This window comes from Equus caballus, chromosome 5, assembly GCF_041296265.1.
Source record: "Equus caballus isolate H_3958 breed thoroughbred chromosome 5, TB-T2T, whole genome shotgun sequence".
Classification (NCBI taxonomy): domain Eukaryota; kingdom Metazoa; phylum Chordata; class Mammalia; order Perissodactyla; family Equidae; genus Equus; species Equus caballus.
In genome coordinates, this window is record NC_091688.1 from 350750 (window position 1) to 377784 (window position 27035).

At 53.9% G+C, this 27035-nt stretch overlaps 1 protein-coding gene and 1 long non-coding RNA gene across 6 annotated transcripts in view; one reads left to right on the forward strand and one right to left on the reverse strand.

The window, feature by feature from the left end:
- The window catches only part of LOC138923994 (uncharacterized), a 62265-nt gene extending 37469 nt beyond the window's left edge, over positions 1 to 24796 (reverse strand). The window contains exons 1-2 of the long non-coding RNA XR_011438406.1: positions 24690 to 24796; positions 20695 to 20823 (exon numbers count right to left, since the gene is read on the reverse strand). This is a non-coding gene — a long non-coding RNA (uncharacterized lncRNA). The remainder of the gene's footprint in view (positions 1 to 20694; positions 20824 to 24689) is intronic.
- Positions 24797 to 24856: 60 nt separating this feature from the next.
- The window catches only part of ATP2B4 (ATPase plasma membrane Ca2+ transporting 4), a 97479-nt gene continuing 95300 nt past the window's right edge, over positions 24857 to 27035 (forward strand). For 4 of the 5 annotated variants that reach the window (XM_005609576.4, XM_001488283.5, XM_023640317.2 and 1 more), the window contains exon 1: positions 24873 to 25265. The gene's annotated coding sequence lies outside the window, so the exon portion shown is untranslated. Of the gene's footprint in view, positions 25266 to 27035 lie in introns of all 5 variants that reach the window. The other variant, XM_001488326.5, reaches the window with a different exon arrangement.

Sequence of the window (27035 nt, forward strand, 5' to 3'; positions counted from 1 at the left end):
CTGTGGGCAGGCGCTGTCACACAAGTTTCCACAGGTCAGGAGCCCAGCATGGAGAGGCGCGGCGATACACAGCTGACGCCTGTTGCACACGGTGCTCTGTGCCTCTCGCTTCCCCAGTGCTCTCCAGCTGGGGAAGCACTCTCACCAGGGCCAACTCTTTCCCAGCATTTCAATAAGCATTAATTAAGTGCCTGCTGTGTGCCTGGCACCCTCATAGAAGAGGTCTCTGCCCCACAGGGTTCCTCTGCAGTTTATGGCTAGGTCTTGGAGTTCCAGGCCGACAGGCTCCCCCTAAAATAGAAATAGCTGTCCCTTTGTTGCAGAGTCACGTGCACATTACTGACAGGGACGAGGGCGTTTCATCCTCTTTCTTGGTCACCTAATCTGGATCCGTCAACTCCCAGACAGGGAAATTTCCTCATGGAAACTCTCACTCTGCTCCACACCCCAGTCCTTCATAAGGGCATTGTCTTGCGAAGATGGGAATAAACAAGGAAAATGGGGCAGTCAAAAGGTTGTCTGGAGTCTGTGCTTCTCTCCCAAAGGCCCACTTTACCCGAAAGGTGACAGATGTCTCTTCCCCTGCTGACCACCCGGAGCCCAGAGCAGAGGTGCCGCCTCCTCACGCAGGGTCCGGACCTTGTAGAACAGGAACGCCTTCTCCTGGCCACCCTGGAGGAAGGGCCACAGCAGGCGGGGCCTGGGTTGTGCTGGGGTCTTGGGAATTCCTTCTCGCCAGCTTTAAACTTAGACTCGAGCATCACTGGTTTCCAATGGGTCGCTGAAGTCTTGCTTAGGGGCTGGGAGGACCCAGCCAGTTCTCAAGGTCAGTAAACAAAAACGTACTATGAACTATTCAGACACACAGAAAGATAGAAAGATCATGGACATGTGTGTTGCCCTTCTTAGCTTAAAGAAACAAAGCTCTGGGAAGCCCCGAGGACCCACTGACTCGCCCTGACAACACGCGCCCTTCTGCCCAGGTGAGCCCTGCTCAGGGGCATCTACCACCCTCCAGGGCACCCTCCCCCTAGGAGTCCTGCCTCTCCCAGTGAGGCAGGCCAGCCTTTGGCATTGAGACTCCTTTCCCCGGGGCTGCCTGTGAGGCTCCCCTCCTGCCCCACTTCTCTCTCTCTCCCTTCCTGCCGGCTGAGCAGACAATCAGTATGTATGCGAATCCACCAGGCCAGCTGGACAGGGAGGCCCGGGAGACAGAGGCAGAGTCGCCATCCTCAACATGGGCGGGTTTAACTCAGACACAAAACAGGGGACCCAGGTATCTGCCGCCTCTGGCTGGGCAAGGTCGGCGTGACCTGGAGCCAGCCAGGCCAGGCGCCTCCAGGGCCCTGTCTGATGGTCTGATGTGTGCTCCGTGTGGCCTCACGGCATCTCCTCCCCCCACCCAAGGGTTGTGGGTCCTGTTTACTCTGGTGGGAGGCAGGGCAAAATCCCTGGGTGAGGCTGAGGAGAAAATAATAAGCAGTGTCATCCCCTTACGGTGCAAGGCAGCAACACAGTTGCCCGGCTGGAGGGAGCTGTGGAGCGGATCCATTGCGCCCAGGGCCCCAGGGCCCCCACCACAGCGCTTTCCTCTTCAGCCCCTCACAGCCGCCCTCCTGCTCTCCAGCACTCCACACGGGCGCCCCGCCCCCTGCCTCCTGTCAGCGCAGCCCCTGGAGATGCCTTTCGCAGGTAAGCCTCCCTGGCCCTGAGCACTCACCCCCACGTCCCTTCAGATTTTGAATAATCACTGGCACTATGGTAATATCCTCTTGTGCAAATTCAGCTTTGTTGTACTATAAATGATCTTCCTTGCCACAATATAAGCTTCTAGGGAGCAGGAACCATGGCTGATCTATCCTGGGCATCTTTCACCATCATTTTCACAAGTGGGTCCATACTTGTTTGTTGAATGACTGAATGATCTCTGCCTCCAGATCTACCTGAGGGTTTCTCAAGAATGGGGCCATCCATGTCTGATCTTTTCTTGAAATCTCCCAGTAGAACCAATAAAGGGACACCCATTCCTGATTGTTGAGGAAGTGGAGAAAAACTCCAGAAAAGTCTCTGCAGCCAGCCCACTCAGCCTCTCTTCCCCACCCGCTGCTCACCTGCCCACCCACAGGTCCTTCCCGAGGAACGGGAGCAACCCCCGTCATAGGCTCGTCCTGCTCCTTTGAACCCTCTGGTGATCCTGTTTTGGTTCGATGGCCTGACTTGAGGGTTTGTCTACCCATTTACCAGGGTCCACAGTGTCTGTATCAAAACCCTCCTAAGACAACAAAGTCACGCCCTCTGCAGCTTTCCTGCTTCCACACGAACACAGGGCTTTTACCAGACAGCGGGTCTTCCCAGGCACACCCCCACTCTACAGATGAGCAAGCTGCGGCTCAGAGAGGCAGGATGAGGGATTCGGAGCTCAGAGTCTGGACACGGACCTTCTGACTCCAGACTGCTCGGGGCACCGCGGCAGCCCTGCCGCCCTCACTCTGATGTGAGCTGTCACAGCGCAACCTCCAGCAAAGGCACTGCTGCCGTTGGGCTGGGTGGAGAGGGCCTTGAGGACAATCAAAAGCTCCTTGCAAGGAAGAAGATGGAGACAGCCTTCAAGTCCACTCAGGGCTGGGGTTGCCCTTGGGGTTTCTGGCCCACTGGAGACTTTTAGCAGGGCTGGCAGTTCCTGTCGGAGGCCAACTCTGCCCGGGCAAGAGGGTGCTGCTGCTGAGCTAGCACCCCAGCCTGATGAGCCCCGCCGAGCCACGCAGGAGACAGTGGAGGTCATCAAGCAGCAGGACACACTCAGGGAGGCCCCGAAGCCTTCAAGAGTCAGCGAGGCAGCCCTCCTCTTGACCAGACATGGCAGCACCCAGGCTCTCCTTCTCTGGGTTTCTTCCATGGCCAAGGTGGTCACAGTGCCACCTTCTGAGACTCAGCACAGACAGGCGCTCCGAGCGCATGCCTGCGTCATCACAGGTCTTCCCCATAAGAGGAGCCCATAAGGAAGGAGAAGCCCTGTTTCCAGAGGACACTCATAGCTGGTAAGTGTCCCCGTGCAGACCCAAGTCCAGGTCTTTCAAATCTAGCCTGCCCATATCCGACCGAGGCTGCATTCTCCTGCTTCCTCCCGCTTCCACCTTCCTGCTCCTCAAGATGGCGCCTCACCTCGGCCAGCACATTGATGTGTAATTTTATTTCTGTATTTTTAATAGGTCACATATTCAAAAAGTGCAAAACCCATGCTTTACAAAAGAGTATACATGGAAAGTCTTCCTCCCACTCCTGGTCCCCAGACTCGGAGTTACTCTTCCAAGAAGCGCCACACTGTTTCCTGTGTCTCCTCCCGTATACACATTATGCGAAAGAAGAAATTATGCATAAATATGCTTTCCCCACACTTTTTAAACAAATGATAGGATATACACATCACTCTGTGCTTGCATGTTTGAGTGAACAATGTGTTCTGGGAATTATTCCATATCCATACATAAAGTGTTCTCCATTTCTCCTGATGAGTCCAGAGTACTCCATTGGCTACAAATCCATTTAAGCAGGCCCCTGTGATGGACATTTAGGTTGTTTAGCTATGAAAAAGAACGTGACAGTGAGCAACTTTGTAGACGATGTCCCTGTGCCTGTGTGCAAGAACGTGTGCAGGGTAAGTTCCTAGATGTGTCGTGGGCTCTGGGATTAAGCATTCCCACTGGGAAGCAGAATAGGATGGTGCAGAGCAGGCCATCTTTCATCCTGGCTCTGTCACTTGCCAGCTGTGTGACCTCCAGCAAGCTGCATAACCTAACTAATCCTCCGTCTCCTCGTCTGTTAAAGTAGTTGCCTCCTTGGAGGGGAGCTGAGACAGTTCAGGTGAAAGAGATCCTGTCTATAACGTGCCCAGCACAGAAGCTGCTTCCTGGAGCTGCTGAAGACATGGGGCAGCAGGCATGTCCACTGCCCCGGCCTGGGAAGGAGCTTCTACTGGCCTGTCCCTCTCGCCTTCTCCACGCCCGTCCTCTCTGCATTTATCGTGCTCCCAATGCCTCCTGACACCGTCTGCCTGGTCTCCCGGTTCTGTGTGGTTCAGTGTGTCTCTTGCCCACCAGATAATAAACTGCCGGAAGTAGAGACCCTCTGAGTCGTTTCTGAAACACCCTCACCCCCTGTCAGAGGCTGTGGCACGCGGCAGATGCTCAGTGAATGTCTGCCAAATTGCAATCAGCTCCGGAAGCTGTCCCCCACAGCTCAGCTTCCCAGAAGCTTGGTACCTGAGCAAAGAAAGACAAGAGTTGCCTCCAGCCAGCAGGCTTGAGTGGTGGCAGCCTCCCTCTCCGCTCGCAGAGCTTGGGTAATGAGGAGAGACTCTTGACTGTGCCAGATTTAAAATCCCCAGCTCCTGCGCCCCCATCTCCCACAGCCGCCCACGCCCCCAGCGCCTGGTCTAAAGCCTTCAGAGATGCTGCCTCTGCGGAGGGGGGAGGCCACTCCCTGGCCCCTGTGCACTCCCTCCCTCACGTGTCCCAGTTTGGACCGCGCACCACCAGGGAGATCATCGCTAGGGACCGTTGCCCAGAGAGAGTAGGGAGGTGGGAGGAAGTCATTTCGATTTCTCTCTGGGAGCATAAATGCTTTTTTAATTGCTGTCAAAGGCGGCTCCTCAGAAATGTATTATTGATAGCGACCGAAATGAAAGAGGAAAAGCAGCAGCAGTCTCTCCTCTGCTGGCCCTCCACCCACATTCTCCCCGCCCGCCCGTTAGACCTGGGCGTGAGCTGCCTTCCTCCGCGCTCCTCTTTCCTCTTTCTCTCCCCACCGCCCCACCCCAGCTCTCTCCTCTGCCGCCTCCCCTTTAGTTTTTCCCAGTGTCCTGCCTGGTGGCAGCTCTGTGGCCCTCACTCTCTGCCTCTCCCACGCCCCTCGTGCTCACCGCACTCCATGTCCCTTTCAAACTGTCCTGACCACCACATCTGACTCTGTCTCAGCCCCTCATTCTTTTTTTTCTGCTGGGGCTCTTTTTCTTGGGGTCTTAGACCCTCAGATATTCTTTCTCCAACCGTGTAGTATTTCCTGACCCCTAAACCTGGGATGCGGAAATTTTTATTTCCACCCTTCTCTGGTACCCAGGCCTCCACCCGTTCCCAAATTGCCAGCCTTGATCCTTGGTTTGTGCCAATTGGTCAGGTGAGTTGCCGTCCATCCTGCTGGCTGTATTTGGGGCCCAAACTAGCAGAGCCCAGATAAGCCGTCCCTGAGGATGCCAGGTGTAGAAAACCCCCAAATTCCTTCCTTCGCTCCAGCGGTGTCTCCCCCTTGGCCATCAGAGGGTTTTCCCTGCAGCAGGTCTGAGCTCCACTGCTCCCCTGTCTGCTGTGGGCTGGACCAGGCCCTCCAGCGCCTGCACCTTTAAGAAAACACAAGGCTTCAGGCACCGCCAGCCCCTCCCCTGCCCCTTCCCCAGCTGGGGGAGGGGAGCAAAGCTGCCTCTTCCCGCAGAGGCCCCTCCAGACAGCTCATAAATAATGGCTGAGCTCCCCGCGGGACAGGAAGCGTTCGCTCTAGTGGAGCCTGGAGAAGGGTGACAAGGCTCGGTCATCTATCTCCTCCCGTGCTCTCACAGGGCACACGCCACTTTGTCCTCTGCCCGTCCCATTTCTGCTTCCCTGAACCTGGGGGGAAAAGGGACCAGGATGAGGAAGAGGAGAGCTCCGGTCTCCTGCTGCCCCAGAGCCGTTCAGTAGTCCACCCTGCCCCTCCTCCCACAGGTGTTTACTGATGAGAGCAGCAAGTCCCCAGACCCACCTCTCACCCACAGAGCCGGGGCCCTGCTCAGAGCCTCGCCCCGCATTCCAGAGGGCCAAGCGACAGACGCAAAAGCAGTTGCTGTGAAGGCAAATCTAGTTGCATATGATTGCATGGTTTTAGGTTTTAGACCAAAATGCAGTGAACTTCCCAAACCTCTCTGACAATCCCCCAGTTCCTGCCTCTCCCCCCTGTGCTGGGGCTTCAGTGCCCCCTTCTCTCCTCCCAGGATTCCCCCACCTCTGAGCACCCCGCACCCCCAGTGCAGCCAGCTCAAAGTGCTTCAGCGCCGCCACCTCCACGGCCTGGCAGGCAGGCGTGTGAAGCTGTGCAAGCAGGTTTCTCCGTGGTCCTGAGGCTGGTCCTCTCACTACGCGGTACCACCATCCCACCCTCACTGGGCCAGGCTGTCCTTGAGCCCACAGCTACCTACCTGGAGGGCACACACCACCACCCCCACCCACCACCAGGCACCCTGGCACGATACTTGGTTGCCCTAAGTACAGCCTTGGGGATAAGCTGCTGCCAGGCCTGCCTCCTGATGAAGATGGGGGAGGGGACAGGAGTCTGGGGAGCAGGCCTTCTCAGTGCTGATCACAATTACCAAGCACCTGTGGCAGGCGGCCTGAGCAGGGCCAAGCCTGGGCTGCCTCTGTGGCCCGTGCTCCCGCCCCAGGCTAGCCCCCCGCCCCCAACCATAAACAGGGCTGCTGGGACTGACTGCCACTCCCAGCAACACTTGTCTGCTCTCTCTCTCTCCTGTCCCCAGTATTTCATCTCTTTCCCTGCAAATCTTTTCTGTGCCTCTTCCTATTTTCTCCCCATTTCTTCAACTTCTTTTCTGCCTCTCCTTTTCTCTACTTGTCGCTGTCTCGGAACGCTGCTGCCTCCTTTCTTTCTCCTCCTCTCTTCCCCTTCCCATTCTCCTCCACGCTTCCTCCTTTCCTCTCCTTAGCCCTCCCCACCCCCAAATCCACACCACCTTCCCTCTTGTGACTATATTTAGCTCCGAGCTGGGGGTTCAGAAGGCGCCGCTGGAGCTGGCGTCTAGTCTTGAAGGGTCTGTCAGTGTTTCCATAAGAGGCTCAGCTGGGACGAGTTTATAACTGAGCTGTTTCCTTTCCATACCGGCACCAGGCCTGGGCTGAGTGCAAGGGGGAGGGGACCTCCAAGTATGGCAAGCTGTCTCCCCAGAGATGGGCAAGCTCTTCAGGAGAGAAAGGAACTGTGGGTTAATTCAGAGAGTGGATGGGCCCAGGTGACCAGGCAAGTCAGGATTCTGCCATGGGTTAGGACCCTTGGGAGCCCAAGGATAGACCCCTTCCTGACCAGAGATGGAGCAAGGAATTGTTCTCATGACGTGACCTGAGGGACTTTGAAAGACCCCTTTCCCTGAAGTATCTCACCAGCCTGCTGTGGTCTCTGCCTCCCACTGCCACAGCCCTTTCTTTGTGTTAAACCAGTACCTCTAGAAGACATCCTAAAAATCATATCCAATACTCGAAGGCACTTTACAGTTCACTGTGTGGTGTGAACACACCACTGCTTTTGATCCTCACAATTATGAGATCGGGAGAGAGAACTGGAACCACTTGCTCGAGGCCACCAGTTTAGTGAGTGGTGAGGCTTGAACTTTCATCTCTAACCGTTGTGCCCCCTTCTCTGCAGTGAATGCCCCTCCCCCCCAGGCCGGCAGCCACCAGGACCCACAGCTGGAAAGTTAGGAGCCCCAGCTGTGGGGTCAGAGACCTGGCTGGAATCCTGGTTCTGCTATTTAGTGCTGCCTCACCTTGGGCAGGTCACTTCACTTCTCTGTGTCCCACAGAGGACTGTTGTGAGAATTAAAGGAGATAATGTTCTAAATGTTTACACATAGTAGGTGTTCAAAAAGGGTAAATAGTATCACTGGTGTGTTAACATAGAGCACAGATCCCTGAAGGTACGGGCCCGGGGCAGTTACATCGCAAGGGAGAGGATAACAAGAGTCTGGAGGGGTGTGGGGATGGCAGGGAGGGATGGGCAGCAGGCCTGGTCAGCACACAGCAGGTGCGCAGGGCAGCAGGGGGAGGCAGCGCAAATGTCCTCTACTTGCAGTCCCTGGGGGCCCAGAGCCTGGTAGTGTACAGACACCATCCGCATCTGCCCATTCGTCTACTCCTAAGGGTTGGGGGACGGCTTGGAGTGAGAGATAGGCCCAGCTTTATAATCACTCTTTCACAGTGTGGAAATCAAGACCCAGACAGGGGAATGAATCTGCCCAAGATCGCAGCTAATTATTTTATTCTTTCACTCACTCCTTCATCAGGTATGTAGTGAACACCTACTACCTACGGATGCTGCGTTATGTGCCAGTCATGCTCAGTGACAGCCAGAGCCAGAGACCAGGGCCGGGATGCCCAGTCTCAGGAGTTCTCTTGAGAAGACCGCTGTGCAGCCTTGGCTAGAGTTACTGGTTGAACTGGTGGTGAGTGGTGGCTGAGCATGAGCAGGGAGAAAGACACAGTCCTGCATCCCCAACGCTTCAGTCTCTCTCCTTCCTGGCTTGAGAGGGGCCCCACCGTAAGGTTTCTCTGACAGGTGGGCAAAGAACAAGCAGAGTAAAGGGAACTGGAGCCAGGAGAGTTCTTGGCTCCCCATTCACCTTCCTCAGCCCAAGCATATCTACCAAGAAAGCCATAGCTACTGCCCCGTGGGAGGACAGCCATTCCCCTGGACTTAGACCCAGGAGTCCTGACACTTAGCCCAAGCATGGCTTCAGAGATTTCAAGTGACCAGAGGAAGGGGGGAAGAGGCATTCCATCCCATCCATTCCTCCACTGTTCTGGGACAAAGGAAGGTACTTCCCAGCTTCTCCCTCAGTGCTGGGTCTCTTTTCCTCCTGGCCTGGGAATGCCATTTGTAACCTGAGATCCTGGATGGGTTAAGGGTGAGGAGCAGGGGGAATTGCTTAGGGTTGTAAATAGGACCACGGATGGGGCTGCTGCCTGAGTGGATGCGCAGCTTCCCTGACGCTCGTCCACCCATGCATCCACCCATCCATGCATCCATCCATGCATCCATCCATGCATCCATCCATGCATGCATCCATCCATCCATCCAACCATGCATCCATCTATCCATCAATCCATCCATGCATCCGTGCATCCATCCATCCATCCATCCATCCATGCAGCCAGCCAGCTATCCATGCATGCATGCATGCATGCATCCATCCATCCAATGTCCTGGGCATTTGAAAGACAAATGACCACGCCTCCACTTTCCCCCTTTCTCTTGCTCCTTTCTCTTCATGAGAACCATGGGTAGAAGGGGGGAGACTTTCTAGAGGTCATCTTTCCCATCCACCTATCTCTGGAAGAGCTCGCTCCCCAGGCAGATAACCTGATTTCCCAGGCAGCTCAGGCCTGTAGGAACAACCTTGCTGCCCAGAAGCTTTATGATGCTTAACCTAACAGCTTCTGACTCCATCAAAGCTGCATTCACCACCCTGCCCTGCACCCTTTGTTTCTCCTCTCCGATGTTCTGTTTCTCATTTGCTTCCTTATTCTCATGGCCTCTCGGAAAGAGCTGTAGATGTGGAGTCGGAAAGCTTACTTTGAATTCCAGCTCTATCACTCACCGTGGAATGACCACAGCCTTAAATTCTTTGAGCCTCAGTTTCTTAGTCTGTAAAATGAGTATAAATAATACCCATTTGCTGTGAGGATCAAATGAGATAATGGATGGGAAGCAGTTTCGTAAACTGTAAACTGCCATACTTACACGAAGACTTATCATTAATTCTTCTTGCTTCCTGGACACCAACGCGGGCGAGCAGCAGGACTCCAGGCGGGAGCCGGGGACGAGGCGATGGAATCCTAACTGCCCTCTGGCTCTACAGGCAACCGTGGGACCATAACCTCTGAGCCTTGGTTTCCCCAGCAGTAAAGGAGGAGTCATTAGACCCATTTGCCTCCTCCAGCGAGGAGAGGAGTGGCTCATAACCAGTGATTGCTCACTCTCTCCTTTAAAGATGCTTCTGAGCTCACCGCTGCCAATTACAGTTTATTGAGCAGACCGAACGCGGTCTCCTGTGCTGAATAAACAGACCTTCCAAAGGCACAGGCCTTGCCCAGGAAGAACAGCCAGCCTAGCCCAGCCCTGCAAGGAGCAGAGCAAGGCGCTGTCTCACCACACATGTGCCTCTGCTGGGGGGACTGGCCCGAGCAGAAACGACAGCTAGGTCTTGCCCCTGGCATAGGGTCCCAGTGGGACCCTAAATGGTCAGGAAGAAGGAAGGGCTTCCTTATCACGTCTGGGTCTACTCGGCTGCCAAGAGCTACTGATCTCTGCTTCACAATGGCTCTTGCCACTGTCGCTCATTTCCACTCTGGCCATCCTCCTGGAGGTGTCTCCAGGTGACGTTGTCACAGTAACTTCCTAACTGGTCCCCACAGCTCTGGCCTTGCTTCTCCCCCATCCATCCCACTCACTGCTGTCAGATTAATCTTCCTAAAATACTCCTTTAGCCTCTCAACTTCCTGTTTGGCACCTTCAAAGATTCCCCATTGCCTAAAGTATAAAGTTCAAGCCGGACGCAGTATGACACAGGGAAAAACAACTTCAGAATCAAGAGGATTCAGGCTCTGCCCTTGACAGGATGGTTACTCCAACTTCTCTGAGCATCAGTTTTCTCAACTGCAAAATGAGGCCAATAGTACTGACATTCTACTGCTTCAAAGCGTCTGTAAGGCACTGCGCCTGGCTCATAGAAGTTATTCCGTCCACGTTAGCCCCTTCCACCTTCCTTCCCTCCACCAGGGCCCAGTGCATGCCTAGTTGCACAACTACCCTGGGAATTCTGACCACCAACACATCACGTTCACAAGGGCTGGAGGGCACTGAGGGAAAGGGAAAGGTCTGTGGGGTTGGTGATCAGGCTCCCGACACCTCAGGAGCAAGGCTTCAGAGAAAAGGGAAGATGAAGTCTGCCCCCAGCACTGTGAGCGTGGGAGCTCAGGAAGGAGAAGACTCACCCTGAAAGCAGAATGCCGCTTCCTGATCTATGGGGAGGACCTTTTTAGATAACTGAGCACATCACTTAAATGGCCTTGGCTTGGCCCCTGGGACCCTGGTCCACGTTCTTTCAGAAAGGAGACCAGAAAACCAACAAACCAGCAACACTGGTGGCCAAGCTTCTGCTCCAATACAGGACACGGGGCCAGGGGGCCGGCACCACAGCAGGTGCAGCTGACCACTCACCGAGCAGGTTCAACCATGACGTCGCTCTGGGGCCTTAAACTCAGAACCTCAGCTTGTCTTTAAAAACAGGGGATAATCTAAATGCTGATTTCATAGTGTTGTTTGGGGTATTAAATGAGTTCATCTGTGTAAAGGGCGTTAGCAATAAATGTTCCTTATTTTGATAGCTGATTTCTTGATTTTCCCCAAAGTTGGAGAAAGAAAAGTCACATTTTCTCCTTATCTTCCACTGCCCCTGACAAGAACCCTTGGCTTCAAGTAGATGAACCTCAACTCTGATTCCGGGAGGAATGGTCCCCCAGAGCTCAGGTATTCCTGGGAGGCCAGACCCCCTAATCCATATCCCCGAAAGCGTGAGACCCGCCTCAGCCCCTGACGGGCTCCGCCTCCTGGCCCAGCGCCCAGTCACCCACCATCCTCTGGACAACCCCGCACGTCCCTTCTGTCTCCTCAGCAACGAGCCACAGGCCACGCTGGGACATCCTCGCGTCGTTCCCATCTTGTGTTATTACGTTGTTGGTTAATTCTTCGTGGGTGTAAGTTTTTACACCCAGCTTCACCACAGCCTTGCCATAACTCTTCCTGTAGCTCCGACAGAGCTAGGTGCATACTGGACGCAAAAGCTGTTTGGAATGAGTGAATGAGCCGAGCTTGGTGAGCACATTAGGCTGATGAGATCACGGCTTGGGGCCCAGGCTAGCGATGGCTCTCAGAGTGCAGGCCACCTTGCTGCTCTGTGCTGCTGGTCAGTTAGGGATGGGATGAGCGGGTATGAATGAGCTTCCTCCACCTCAGCCAGAACAAAGGCACCCAGAGCCCTCTGCTCCTTCACCTCACTGCTCTCTGACCCCGATCTCCTTCAAGGTGGCTGGGGCCTTGTAGGAAAGGAAATAACCAGATGGAACCAGACTAAGACAGCAAAACAGAGGCTGCTGCACAGGCTGAGCTGGGGAAAACCTCAGGCAGGCAAGGAGGAGAGCCCAAGAGAACAAGTGTCTCCTTGCTAACATCAAAGTAAGGGTGCTGGGTCTCTAATCACGTTAACAGGGCACAGCAGCAGGCAATCCAGTGGACAGCCAATTGTCTGGAGTCCATGAGGGGGGTAGCCACTGGGACAGCAGTGCAAATGCAGAAGGACCCCAGCCAAGGTAGCATCCAGCCTTGGAGAGGCACTGTGGACTGGGCCACAGCCAAACTAAAGACCGAAAGGCACTGTCCCCTGTCTGATTGGAAAGAGCTCTCAGAGGGGACACAGGAGCCTGGCAGGCGGGGCTGCCTCGTTTGTCCCAGGTTGGAACATTCTTCCACTTCCCTCCCTCAGGCGTTTGCTGGCTAGGATGGTCTCCCTCTCATCTAAGCACAGAGTCTCCAGGTGAAGAAGACAAGGCCAGAGGAGAAGCAGCTTGTGGAGGTAATGAATCCTGCTCCTCTCAATGGCAATTCAAAAACCGGGGCTGCCCAGAAGCCGAGAGAGGACAGAGGCACAGGAGCCGGGAAGTCGGAGGGCATGGCAGGTCCATGTGCATGCACCAAAGAGCAAGCCCTCCTCATCTAACGCGTTATCGCCCCATCACGTGCGTGTGACCCGTCTAAAGTGTGACCATGGGATTTGATACAATACCTGCTAGAATCCGGGTCCCTAAATTTGCTCTTGTGAGTAAAATCCCCTCCCTGCTGATTCTCTGCACGGCAGGGCGGCCTGGGAGTGAAAAGGATAGGAGCGAGGCCCCCGGACGGTCCAGTGTTTTGAGGCAATGAGGATAGTTACCTCCGTCTCAGGGATCAGAGAGTGCAGGGTAGACAACTTCTCAGGATATAAAATTGCCCGAGGCCAAGCCACTGACCAGCTGCTACTCCCTCACCCAGTCTCAGTGACCTCACATCCAGGCGATTCCTGGGCTTCACTGCAGCCAGGGGCCCCCCAGACCGAGGGCTCCTGAGGCACATTGCTTTGCTTCCGGATCCCTCCGTGGCCTCATCTGCCCTATCAGGACAATACTGTCTAGAAGCTTGCCCTTCCTCCGTCATCTACACACGCCAACATGCTTATCCTGATGAAATCAGGTTAAACCAAACTCCAGGGACGACCTCGAAGGGGAAGGGAAGTAAAAAAACGGTCAGTGTGTAACAGGAGATGTAAGAGGAAGAGAAAGTCACTTCTGTTTCCCGGGGCCAGTGGGAAGAGGCAACTTTTTTTTTTTTTTTAAAGAATATGGGCCTCAGGTCCAATATTAGCCAGGATTTTTCCCATCACAGTTAAAAGAAACCCAGCTGTCCCTTGGCTTGAGCTAAATCCATGCATACATCAGGCTGGCTGCATCCAGAGCTTTCACGACGCGGTCAGGACTGATCTCTGTCCCCTTTGTGGCTGGACTTTCCTCTACGCTGGCTCCACTCTCAGGCAGGTGTCAGCAAGGTGGCCCAGCCACTCCAGACGTGAACCCTACCAGCTTCGATTCTGTGGGAAGGGCTTTCAACCAAAGTCCCAGAACTGAGTCTCATTGCCTGGCGTGGGTTACACGCCTACTCCTGCAGCCAGGGTGGGGTCAGCGCCTCCCCAACAGCAGGATCTTAGCATGAGGGAGCAGAGATTTTTCACAGAAAAATCAAAGTGCCTTTACGAGAAGCAGACAGGGCAACAAACGACCACTACAGATCCTATCTTAAATCAGGGGGTCAAGTTTCTTGATATGAAGCATCCAATTAACCAGCAAAGTATGTGTCAGGGTGCAGTACTTACACAGACGGACGACACTAGGAACTTCTGACAAGCTCCTGGACCCCGAGAGCCAGAGGCAGTCTAACCCACCTTTGTCGCTTCAGTCTTAGAACAGAGCTTGACGTGAGGTCAGTGCATCTGACTTGAACCACCTTCAAGGCATTAGAAAAACTGTGAGTTCAAGAAAAACGAAAAATGTTTAGCAAAAATTTTCTCTCTCCTGGGTCCAAAAGAGGAAGAAACCACCTGGAAATTTCTAGTTTTCATAATTCAGGGGATCTGATAACTTCAGACTGAGAGAGTTGAGGTGAAAGCCAAGATGCTTTGGTGCCCAGACAGAGGAGGTTTTGCTTCCTGTGAGACGGGAGAAGATAGAAATACCTCTGGCCATGGACTGGGATGGAAGGAATAGGAATCCAGGAGAGAGAACTGGAGATGTGGCTGTGGAAGCTGGTGTGTAGGGGAGCCCACGCCAACACGTCTGGATGCTGGCACCGCAGACCTGTCATTAACTCACTGGCGTTGAGTTTATCCCTAAGATGCCAGACCCAGTAATCAAGGCTTTTGTGAACTCTGAACTTCTGACTGAATGTTAAGAAAGGGCAAGGGGAAGGAGGGCTGGGAGGGAGGAAGGTCCGAGGCGCGGGAGCCGCAGACCCCAGGCTGCGGGAGAGACAATCTGGGCTCTAGAGTGAGGAAACTGGGTGTGAAACCCGGTAGTGCTCCATACCAGCTGTGTGACCTTGGGCAAGTTACTGAACCTCTCTGACCTTCAGTTTTCTCTTCTATAACATGAGGATAATGATGAGGATAATGATCCCTGGAGTTGTCATAGGCTCAAATACAATAGCATAACTAAAACCGTTTTCACAGTACCTGAAACTTCACAAGTGTGTGATGAATGTGGCTTTACACTCGACCCAAACTTCCTATCTCAAAGAATTTTGAGCATTTCAACACTCGCTCTGCTACACACAGCCTCAGAAACAGATGAGGGAAGCAGAGGGAGAGTCGGTGGCCCTGCTCTTCACTTCCTGGCTTAGAGTCTGTGGCTTCCCAGGGAGTCAGAGACCCTCACCGGGCCCCAGTCCTGGCAAAACCCAAGATTAGCCCAGACCAGACAGATGGCACGTTGCTCCTTCCTAAGGAGCTCTGGGCAGCAGCCGTCTTGGCGGCTCGCCTCTGGAACTCCGTCAGTTAGGATGTTCTTCCCTGTGACTGACTCCAAACGCTCCAGCATCAACTGCAGCTCACATTCATCTGCATCTTCATTCGACTGTTGATTCATTCTTGCTATAATGATTATTAGGCTCCTGTTATGCCAGGCACCATGCCAGAAACACAGAAATGAGCAAGATGCCTTTGCCTTCAAGCAGCCTGGAGTCTAGCAGCAAGGAGACCCACTGGTAGATGTTCATCCTTGGACACAGTTAGCAGCTGGACAGAGGCTGGCTCTGAGCGCTATGGAAGCCCCGAGGGCGCATAACCTGGGTTTAGGGGGGGCCTCAGGGAAGGCTTCTCAGAGCAGGAGGCACTTGAGCTGAGTCTTGAGGGACTGCTGAGCAAGCAGATCTGAACAAAGGTTATTTCGTGACTACTGTGACGCAGCCTCTGTCACCTGACAGCCTGCCAGGTTGGTTCTTGTCGGGCTGATTATCACATGGAGATGTCACCACGTGGGCCGCGTGGACTGCGCTGGGGTCTTAGCAAGCAGAAGTTACAGCCCGATGCCTGCGACTCCAGGGCGATGGCAGCTGGGGCACCATGACTGTTGTGGTGAGTGATGCCCTGCAGTCCCGGAAGCAGGTGGTCCAGTCGGGACGCACCAGAGGGTTGTTGCAGCCTCCATGTTCATTTTATTATTTTTTAAATTATTTTGTTTGTTTGTTTGTTTGAGGAAGACTGGCCCTGAGCTAACATCCGTGCCCATCTTCCTCTACTTTATATGTGGGACGCCTGCCACAGCATGGCCTGACAAGCGGTGCGTAGGTCCACACTCAGGATCCAATCCCACGAACCCCAGATCGCCGAAACGGAACGTGTGAACTTAACCGCTGCGCCACCGGGCCACAGCCTCCATGTTCAATGGAAACTGCAGGAAGAGAAGCCTGGTCCTCACAGAGACTGGGAGTGGTGGCTCGCCGGGGAAGAGTATGGAATCATCTTTTTCTCTTGATCCAAAATCAGCTGCTGTTTAGATGGTGACAAGGACTCCCCTGCCTGGAGTGTGGAATGGAAGAACCAGATGACCTCTGGGAGTCCCCTCTTGCCAGAGGAACCCACAGTTTCTATATTTCCATGTATTTCTGGCTCTATATTTCTAACTTATCCCAAGGATCTTGGCTCAAGGTGCTGCCGTTGGTCTTTCCTTCAAACTAAGGAGCCAGGTTTCACGCCACCACCAGACAGGCACCCCACGCGTGTACTCCTGTGCGCCCGGGCCACAGACGTGGGGCCCACAGGGGCCTACAAAGTGAGCACTTTACACAAGGCTATGAGCAAACCAGAAAAGGAGTGCTGCCTGAGGCCACCAGCACCGGTTAGATAAGCCACAGCCCTCCACACCACACCAAGAGGACAGCTTTTCCCGCGTACACACTTTCTCCCCACCCCCCAACCGCCAAATCCCAGAAGAAGCTAAGAAGACCCCAGCCCGGAGTCCGCGGTGGACGCGGTCCGTCTTCACCTTCCTCGTCTCTGGTGGTCCCCCTTCCCGTCACCCTCACTGTCAGCTCCAGTAGACGAACGGGCCTCTCGGGTGGAACTCTGGGCTGCAAACGTCAACGTGGAGCGGGGTGCTGTGGAAGAGAGCAGAAGTCCCAAATTCCTTCTATCTCAGTTATTGTCCTCTTTCCGTTCCTGGTCGGTGCCCATGGGAATGTGCATAGGAAGGACTCAGGTTAAAATTTCGGAGCAGTTTACTTCTACTAGACACAAGCAGGGATGTGTGACCCGGGGGGCAGCCGTCTCCTCAGGGGCAGTTTGAAGAGGGGTCTCCACCTGTCGAGCTGTACGCAGGCCTGCTTCGAGGCGGGGGTACGCACTGAATGACCCCCAAGGGCACAGGGCGCCTCCTTCTTCGGGGCTCAGGCGGAGACGGAGGGTGGGGAGCACAGTAGGGCAGACAGTCACTGGGTGACGAGCAGCTTTGTCCAGCAGTCACCACTCCAGCTCCCGAGCCTCTCCGTCTGCCTTCCGTTCGCCTGCTCGGCCTCCGCGCCCCTCCCTCTTCCTGGGTTAAATGCAGGGAGTAGCTACCCTCGTCCTTCCTCCTTTTCCCCTAAGAGCCTTTGCAGTGGGCACAGAAATTTTCGGCATGTTCAGTTCCTACCTTCTGGAAGCTGCTAAACTGAGACGGACACACAGACTAGTCAGACACTCAACACCTCTCTCTTCCTTCCCTGCCCTGGCCACCCTGTGTGGGGTCTGGACGCCGCACACTCTCATACATCTGTTCTTTCTTTCAAGTAGCACAGAGGGATAGGGCACGGGCTCCAAGTCAGAGCAACTGCAGCTGGCCCCAGCTCCATGACTTACTGTTTATCAGCCTCTCTGAGCACCATTTCCCATGAAATTAGTGTAATGACAATACTTAGGACAGTCAGCACGAAAGGAGATCACACAAGTAAAGGGGTTTGCCCGTTGTTTGGCGTATAGTAGGGCTCCATAAATACTAGTTGGATGGGTAACTGAAAGGTAAGTGCCTGACCTGAGCATCTGCCCAGGCCCCAGTGGGGGGCCTTCAGTGCACTATGTGTTTGGAAGGGGTCATGAAGATGGGGGCTAAGGAGCTGCTTAAATAATGGGACAGACTGAAGGTGGCTAGATCCCAGAGGAACCAGCCTGAGCCTCCCCTGCAAAGCAAATTCCACTCTAGGTTTGTGAGCCCACCTCCAGGGGTCTTCCCCAGGGAGAAGGGGAATTTCTGGAATCTAGGATCCGGCGTCAGCTTGAGAAGGAACCAGAAGGGCTAGAATTCGCTTACTGGAATGGAGGCAGATTCCACTGCCACCTCCCCTGCCTGCAGCCCCCCAGCCAGGGCTGCTTTCTCCAGGTCTCCTGGGGACCCCTCAAGTCTATGAACCCTGAAGCCTGAAGAACTGGCCTGAGATGTGCAGAGCAAGAAAGCCTGCCAACTCAAGGCAAGGGAGAAGAGCCATGGGCCAGCAGTCAGAGGACCTCTGTTATATTACTGCCATGTGAACTGTGATCTCAATCTGTCTGAGCCTCAGTTTCCCCAATCATGAAATGAGAATAATAACTTACACCCTATTCTCCCTACCATACAGGACTATCCCAAGGATCAAATTAAATATTCAAAGCACTTTGTAAACTGCAAAGTACTGTGCAAACACAGAAGAGTTACGACAGGCTCTGGAAGAGGGGCCCTGTGAGATGGGACGGAGTGTCACCTCTTCCTGCCTGGCATGGGGGCCAGGAAGGACCCTTCCAATTGGCTTTTCTTTGATCCTCATTTGAAACTTAATGAGCACTTAAGGCATTGCTGACACTCTAATTGGAATTAAAAACTAAATTTAAAAGTCACCACTTGTTTCCTTCTTTCCACACTTACTTCCTCAGCTCTATTGAGCACAATCATTAACCAAAACCTTTTTGTTTTGACAAGGAAGATTAGCCCTGAGCTAACATCTGTGCCAATCTTGCTCTATTTTGCATGTGGGATGCCACCACAGAATGGCTTGATGAGCAGTGTGTAGGTCTGCCTCTGGAGTCTGAACCTGCGAACTCCAGGCCGCCCAAAGTGGAGCGTGCAAACTTAACCACTACACCACCAGGTTGGCCCCAACTAAAAGCTATTTTTTTTTAAAGATTTTATTTTTCCTTTTTCTCCCCAAAGCCCCCGGTACATAGTTGTATATTTTTAGTTGTGGGTCCTTCTAGTTGTAGCATGTGGGATGCCACCTCAGCATGGTCTGATGAGCGGTGCCATGTCCACACCCAGGATCCGAACCGGCGAGACCCTGGGCCACGGAAGCAGAGCACCCAAACTTAACCACTCGGCCACGGGACCGGCCCCCTAAAAGCTATTTTTAAATGGCACTAATGTGTTGTATACTGAAACAAATGAGAGACAGATATTTTGTTAGAAAAACAAACCATGAACCAAACTTGAGTTTTAAAAAAACTGATTAACGAGTTCAAAGTGAAATTAAAACCAAACCACTGCAAAGTGAACCAGAATGAAATTGGAACAGCAAAATATGCTCCCAGGTTGGTCAAACTGATTCTGCACGTCCTCAGACAGCCTGGACACATACAACGCTCCGGCCCTCCCCTCCTTCGGTTCTGGCTTTCCCATGTCAGACTCTGCACTCCCTCATTTAACAAGATGACCCAGATGTCCCAGGCGTGCCAAGTCACCGGGGACGCAGAGATGAGGAAGAAGAGACGAGCCTTCGCTCCAGGAGCTATGGGCCAGCACACAGGTTCTTGTGTGCAAACACACTCCCGCTGCCCAGCTCCATGTCTTTGCTCTCGAACCACGCTCTGCCTGAGATCCCAGTGTGGAACACAACTCTTGGCACCCCCACTAAATCTTGTTATTGCCAGAATCAGAGCATGAAACCGGCAACACAACAAAATGCCAAAAACCCAACAAACAAAAGTTGAGCCACAAAGACCTCTGTGGTGACAGAGACTGGCTCCTCCCAAGCCAGCAGAGAAAGCCTCATTTGATGCAATTCTGCATCACACCCTTGCAGATTCAGACACTTTCTAACGATCTGGGAAAGGTGGTCCCATCCAGTCCTCTCCACAGGAATCCCAGGAAATGGGAAAATGCAATTGTTGCTTCTTCAGTGTAAACGACCACCCACACTCAGCAAGGGGGTGCAGTGGAAGCCAGGCCTCCTGTGCCGGGGCCCAGCAAGGCTCCTGCAGTGGAAAAGCAGCCTGGCTCGCTGCTGCTGCTGCTGCTGCTGCTGCTGCTGTTGCTGCTGCTATGTTTATCGCTCCTACTGACACAGCCAGAACCATCCTTCCCAACCGTCCTTGGGCCCTCCCAGCTGACGTCACTGCTGTCTTCCAGGAGCAGAGTCCTCCCTACCTGGTTCCTGAAGCAATCCTCGCCACAGACTTGAGAGTCAGCTGCTTGACCATAGATGAGGAGCTTGTCTCAGAGGGTAAATCTTGGCCATCTGTGTTCTTATCTAATTGCAGCCTTCCTTTATCTCCTGTGACCTTGGCAACGCCAATTCCATGGACTTCTGCCTTGATATCTCTGCCTAGCACTCTTACCCTAGTTCCTTAGCTGGCACTCTTGTCCCCCAGCCTTTGGGGCCAGGCCGTAGCTACATTAGTCCAGTTTCCTCCTCAGTAGCCCTGCCCTTGGTTATACATGACAAGGACAGACAAAGGGCATGGGGGCAGATGTCGCTTGGATAAATGCCTCTGTCTCCTCTGCCTTCTGCCATCACCAGCCCTGCTCCGCAGGGGAGTAGGAAGAGAGACATTGGGAAGAATTTCAAAGTCCAGCCAGAGTCCTTCCAACTCTGACAAGCCTTCCTCAAAAAGCTCCTGCCCATCTTCCGCTTCCCCTTCACTACACTTTCATGGATTTTTCATCTGGATCCAAGCTTGAGACTTAATCACATACTTTGTTTTGTTGTTATCTGATTTATGGGTCTCCACAACTAGATCAGAAGCTTCTAGAAGGCAGGGACTGTGTTATATATAACTATGTTATACAAAATTGCCTAGTACTGCACTGGGCTGGCCGCCTAGGTTTCCAGTCTACCCTACACACTGCTGCCACAGCCAGCTTGCTGACCACAGGCCCGACGAGGCCATGCAGGGCCCTTGACAGTCCAGTCCCAAACCACGTCCCAGCCTTCACTCTGTTCTTCTCACCTCCTACCTTTCTCATGTCATCATCCTCACAGCTCACCCCACTCACCCTCCATCCAAAACAGTTTAAAGCTTACTCTTCAAGATTTCCAGGTCCCTCCAAATACCATCTCTTTTCTAGAGTCTTCGAACATTCCTCGCAGAAGGTGTCACTTCCAGAATGTCCACAGCAGTATTTTCACACTTCTTCCTTTAACACGTACTACCTAGCACAAAGTAAGCACTCAATAAATATGCTGGAAAGAATACTATAACACCTTCCATTGTGGTTGTTTATGCTATGCAAATATCTTTTTCCTCCACTAAACTGTTATCTCTTTATACTCATCTGGGCCCAGTGGATGTGAAAATAGTAGACATTCAAGAAATGTATAGTGAATTGAATAGTAGGTATTCAGTAATGAATAAAATTCACTGAAATGAGTATGCCTAAATGGCAGGTACCAGCTCAGAGGGTTTCTATATTACTTTCCATATGACATTTCTGTATTACTTAGTACAAGTGACCAAAAAAACAACTTAATGTAGCTTGTGCGTGCATAACTCACACACTTGTAGGGGCAGCCAGGGCATAGTCGGATGTGAGTATGGCTCACTCAGACGCTTCCAGGACTTGCTCTTCAGGCTGCTTCTCTGCCTTTCTCTGCAGGCAAGCTTTATTCTCTCCTACTGGCAGGCTTCTTCCATGTGGCAGGGAACACGGCCCCGATACTTCCGGAGCCTCACTCCCCCATGCCCAGTGTCCCCTGCTAGAGGGAATCCAGTCTTCTTCTCCCTTCGGTCTTACGTTCAAAATCCCAGGCAAGGATGTAATTGTGACAGATAGGGGTGGGACCTCTACCAAAATGACAGTGCCCATCTTAACGGTGAGGAGAAGACCATCTTCGAGAACTGGGTCTGGGTGTGGGAGGATGGTTGCTGTTCTAGACACACAAACCGTAGCTGTCCACAGTAGGGAGAGATGCAGTGTGCTCTCAAGGGAGGCGGGGAGAAGGGTGAATGGTGACGGTGATTTGGGGAGCTCAAGGTGGGGCTCTCAAGAGGCCAGAGGAACATATTCTGTTATCAGCGGAGGGAGGGACAGGCTGACTGCATTTTCTTCAAGGGAGAGATGGGGTGGGGACAGGGCCCACAGTGACGGGAGCCCTGCTGAGACTGACCTGCTTTGGGGAGGCCAGGACACCCGGCTGAGGAGAGGGAAGAGGAAGTCAAGGGGCAGTGGGGCTAAGAAGGAAAGGGGCATGGGAGGCGAGGGCAGCCAGCGTGCACGTCAGCCCAACCCGGAACCTCTGAAGCTGGGGCAGTGCCCTCCCTCCTGATACAGTGGGGGAAGGGCACAAATCCACTTTCTGACATTTAGTGGTTCTTTTTGTTTCCTATTTTCTTTTCTTTTTTTTTTTTTTGAGGAAGATTAGCCCTGAGCTAACATCCATGCTCATCTTCCTCTACTTTACATGTGGGACGCCTGCCACAGCCTGGCTTGATAAGTGGTGCCATGTCCACACCCGAGATCCGAACTGGCAAACCCCAGGTCGCCAAAGCAGAACGTGTGAACTTAACCGCTGCGCCACTGGGCTGGCCCCCATTTAGTGGTTCTTTTTATGGGTAGACTTATTTTTATCATTTCTAGACCTCAAGACTGCTGCTGGAAGAAACAAGGCACTGAGGCTTCTGGGATTCCAGAAAACATTCAGTGGTGGGCTCAGCTGTAGACATCGGGCTGTAGCCTCCCTTGGCGTCACTTTGCCAGCTGTCACATCCTTCTCTCCTGTCTACACAGGAACTGGAGTTGGAATGGGGTAGGAGAGCCTCTTCTCTCAGCCCACAACCCCCACCTCGCAGGAGGAGCACTGAGCACTGAGACCAGGGAGGAGCTGCCTGCCCGCTCCTATGGAAGTCATCCTCCTGGCCTGCCCATGGATCCGCCAGCCAGAGGCGGGGCAGACATCAAAGCCTCTTTTGGCAGCACCTCCCCTGCAGAGCCTGTCTCCCTGGAGAGGATCTTGCCTTTCAAATACTAACCAGCTATGAGCTGGCACCACATCCCAGCCCCCACACACCAGGCAGCTGAAGCAGAATTCTCCTTTACTGGGCCCACACATCTGGCCTAAATTCTTATTCCACCAAGACAAGTTTATTGAACAGTTAGGCAATGCCTCCACACACAGCCACTGCAGACAAGCTCAAAATATACTTTAATACATTGAAAACACCGTTTCAGAGACTGGCTTTCTCACAATAAAGATGCAACTGACATTCATTGGGTGCCGAAACGTCAAATTGTGGCAATCCGGCAGGGAGCCTGACAAGCCATTAAATCTGAAGCTCGCTTCGGCCGATTCCTTTCCTTTCATGCCTGTCTTCCCCAACCATCGATCTGGGCTCCTGAAGCCGACATTTCGGTGGGACCTTCCAGACTCTGGCCAGGTACCATCTCTATCCCTGCCATCAGTTCTTCCACTGAAATGCCCTGCGGAGCGGGGTGGGAGGACCACAGCCGCTGGGAGAGGAGCCAGGAGTGAATGGGAACAGATCTCACCTTCGGTGCCCTCCCAGGGCTAGGAAGGTGAGACCTTCAGTCTCTGGGAAGAAAGGACTGCTGGGAAACCACCCAAGGATGGTTTCCACGAAGGGTGAGCCTACGCTCCCCTCCCCACCTCGGCAGCCTTCCATCTGGTCTGGGCAGGGGAGGAGAGGCACAGAACGGGCAGGGGCTTACGTAGGATCCGGTCCCCAAGATAGATGGCAGCAGGCAATCCCTAGCTCCACACTGGGGAACTCTGAGTTCTGAGCCCAGCCCAACTCCTCTAAGAAAGTTTCTGTACTTTTGTCTTTTAACTTTCCCTGGCTCCAGAAAGAGGATGTGGATGGGTTATTGAGAATAGTAGGGTAGGAAGACAAAGAGAGGACAGAAAGGACCCAAATGCTAGGAATTGGGAAGGGTGCTAAGAAGGAGAGGGACACCAGGCCCCAGGGATCTGGTTTACAGCTCTGTGTCTCCATGTGCATATGCACCTTCCCCCATCCTGGGCCACGGAGGACAGGTGTGGTGCGAAGTGTTGGGTTAGGTTGGGAGGATCAAAGAGGCCTCTTCCCAAACCCCTGAAGTTGCGTCCAGTTGCCTTCCTCACAGCATAGTTTACACCTCTGACCGCTGAGGTATATGTTAATGCCTCCCACAGCATATGAATATGGGCAAGTGTGTGCTGAGGTAGGTGTGGGAATATATCAGTCAATGACGATGTGTTGTGGCAACCAGTCGATGGTGCATGTCTGTACTTGAAAGCCACAAGGTTCTAGGTAAAATCTATGGGAGGCCCTGTTGCACAATGCTGGTGAGTGTGTGGCTGTGGGGGTGTGATTAATAGTTTATAGGCTGTGTATAAGTGTGCATGGCTGTCTGAGTGTGTGCAAATTAAAATGGAAATGTGTGCCAGAGGATGACACAAATGCAGGAAAGCACACGGGCTTCGGAGTCAGTCGACTTGGGCATGCATCCTGGCTGTGTTATTAGCCAGATGTGTAACCCTGGGCGAGTCACTGATCCTCAATTTCCTCAGCTCTGAAATGAGGACAATAATAAGTACCTTTCAAGATTGCCATGAGCATTAGAAATGTACCACATATACAAAGGTTTTGGTGCCAGAGCCACAACCATAGGAGACAAAAGAAGGCAGCTATTATCATGCACTGTGGACGCGCCTCTGATGGGTACAGAGGCAAGAGGAGCAAAATGAGCCTGGGGTGTGTGTGTGAAATCTGGGGAAGGCGGTATGTACTAAGGTGTGTGTAGAAGCAAAGCTGTGTACGTGTGTGTGCATCCAAAGCAACTCCTTCTCCTGTTCGGGGAGCCCCCTATTCAGACAGAGCAGGCGGGTGGGAAGGGATGTACAAGTGTCCGCAGACACCCTGGGTTTCTGGGTCCTGGGTCCTGGGTCTAAGCAAGTAAGAGGTTGAGAGGCCCTAGGAGCTGCAGGAAGCCAGCCGCCTGCAGAAGCTTCCTTTTCCCTCCACCCAGCAACGGTTGAATACCGCACCCACATCCACTGCCCACCGCTACCCCCCACCCTACCTTCGCTTCGCCAGTGAGAGCAACGGCGGAGGAAATCCTGCAGAGAGGATTCCTCCCCTCCCTCCCCCAGGCCCCCTTAAGACAAACCAGGAAGCGGCCGCAGCGCGCCGCGGGGCCACCTTAACGGCGGAGGGCCGGCCCGGCCCCCGCCAGGCCCCGCCCGCGCCGCGCGCCCCGCCCCTCGCGCCCCGCCCCCCGCTCCCCAGCTCGGCTCGCGGGCGGGCGGCCCGGGTCCGCCCGAGTCGGCTGGAGCTGTTGCCATGACGAGCATTTTCGCGAGAAAGCTCTGCCGCTGAGACTGTCCGACGCGGGGGCCGAGGGAGGGGCGCGAACTTCCTGGGGACGCATCCCTCCGCGGAGAGCGAGCCCGGGGACCCCCGCCCAGCTCTGCTGCGCCCGTTTTCTTCCGGGACCCCGCGAGGTCCTTCCACTGGGCCGGAGCGGGACGGGCGGAGAGCGCAGCCGGCATCTCGCGCGCGGTGGCCACGCCGGGGCGGCCCGGGCGCCTGCCTCGCTCCGTCCATGGAAACCCGCAGGGCGAGCGCCGCGCGGAGCCTGGACCTTTGCTAGAAAGAGGTAGGCTTGCGGAGAGTGAATTGACTCGCGGTGTGCAAACTTTGTTTCTTTCTTTCCTCTCAACGGCTTCTTAAACCCCCTGAATTTCCTCTTCCTAGCATATTGTTTGCCGCTGGGTTTGGGGTGTGTGCGCGCGCTCGCGCGGGCGCAGATTTGTCAAATTCTCTTTTTCTTTCCTAGCTCTGTTTTGAGAAACCATATAATCAAACGAGTGATTTCTGTTTCTTTTCCTACTTTTTGTCATTCCTGGGCCTTGGGGGGTAGGGAAATGGAGGGAGTGTTTTTTTCACACCCAAACTGAGCTTTTGGAAAAAGCATTTATGTCCCCCCACCCGCTCCTGCCCTCCTCCTCCCCCTTGGCTTGGGAATGAGACACAGAATGGAAAACCGTTGCAAAAATATTTTCCGCGTCTGTTCCCTTTCTCGAAAGCCCCAAAGAGAGATGGAAAAAAAAGAACTGAGTAAGAAATTTTCAACAAGGAGGAGGGGTTGCTGTGGGGAGTGGGAGGGGGCGCGCTAGGGGTGGGTGGAGGCAGGACCTGGGAGAAGTTGGGGGGGTGGGGAAGGGGAGTGGACAAATTCAATTTCTTTGGCTTTGTAGAGAAACCTCAGCAGTTTCTCTCTGCCGCTTGCAAAACATCCTCAGACTTTCACGTCTATAATTAGCTGTGGAAAAAGCTGGGAGTTCCCTTGAACCGCTGTTGTTTGAGTGTGTGCAGAGCTCAAGAGCCAACTGTATGAGTGTCTCTAAGGGCACCGCCCCATACATCTCTGGTCCCAAAGGGGAGAAAGGAGAAGGGGTGGCGTTGGAAAGTTTGCAGTGTCAAGGCTGGTGACTGGGGCTAGCCAGTGTTTGGCAATTGGGAGTTGGTCCCCGGCATCCTTGGGGGGGGGGGTCCCTGAGCATCTTGGGCGCCTGCGTTGTCTTGCTGAAGAGCTGGAAATTAAGGCTGGGATTGTCCCTCCTGCTCTCCTTTCACACACACGCTCACTAACATCCTTGGCTCGCTCTTAGGGTGGAGGAGGCCGGCTGGCATCCTCCCCAGGCGAGTCCAGCCTCACACACTCCTCCATCTCACGAAAGGACCCACCGCTCTTCTCCAGCTGGGTGTGGAGGACGCAGGAGTGGCCGGCCACATCCCAGGAGAGAGTAGGCACTCTCTTGGCCAGAAGCACCTCCCTCCTGGGCGTTCCTGCCCGACTACAGTCGCTTGCAGACATGATGCCGGCGGATGCCAGCTGGCCTGGTAGAGGGGATGTCAGATGAAGATAGGCGAGCCTTCAACTGACTCTGCTGGGGGAGGGGAAGTACAATCCCATTCTACAGTGCCATCTCCTCCGCTGGGCGGGGTGTCTGGCAAGAAGTCTTAAGATCCTTCCTCCCTCCTTGAGCCACTCCCCAGAGCTGCCCCCTCTTGCCCTTCCTATTCGGAGGCCCCCTCCAGCCCACTCAGCTTCGGGCCCTCTTTACATGGAGGGAAGAGAAGAGACCAGGATCATCCTAGGCTGGGACAGGCCATGGAGGGGGGCCCAGGGGTCAGGAGGGATAGGGTGGGGCGAGGTCTAGGAGGAGGGCAGGAGGAGGTGATGGCTCTGATGGCTGGTGAGCCCAGTTCCCTCGTTGGCTAGAGGTGGTGGCGTGGGAGCTGGCTCTGGTAGGTGGGTCCGGGACCTGAAGCAGCCTGATGGGGGCAGGAGGGAGGGTCAGGCTCCGGGAGAGGAAGCACCTGCCCAGCTAGTTTTGTTCGAGGAGCGGTAAGGGCCAGAGCT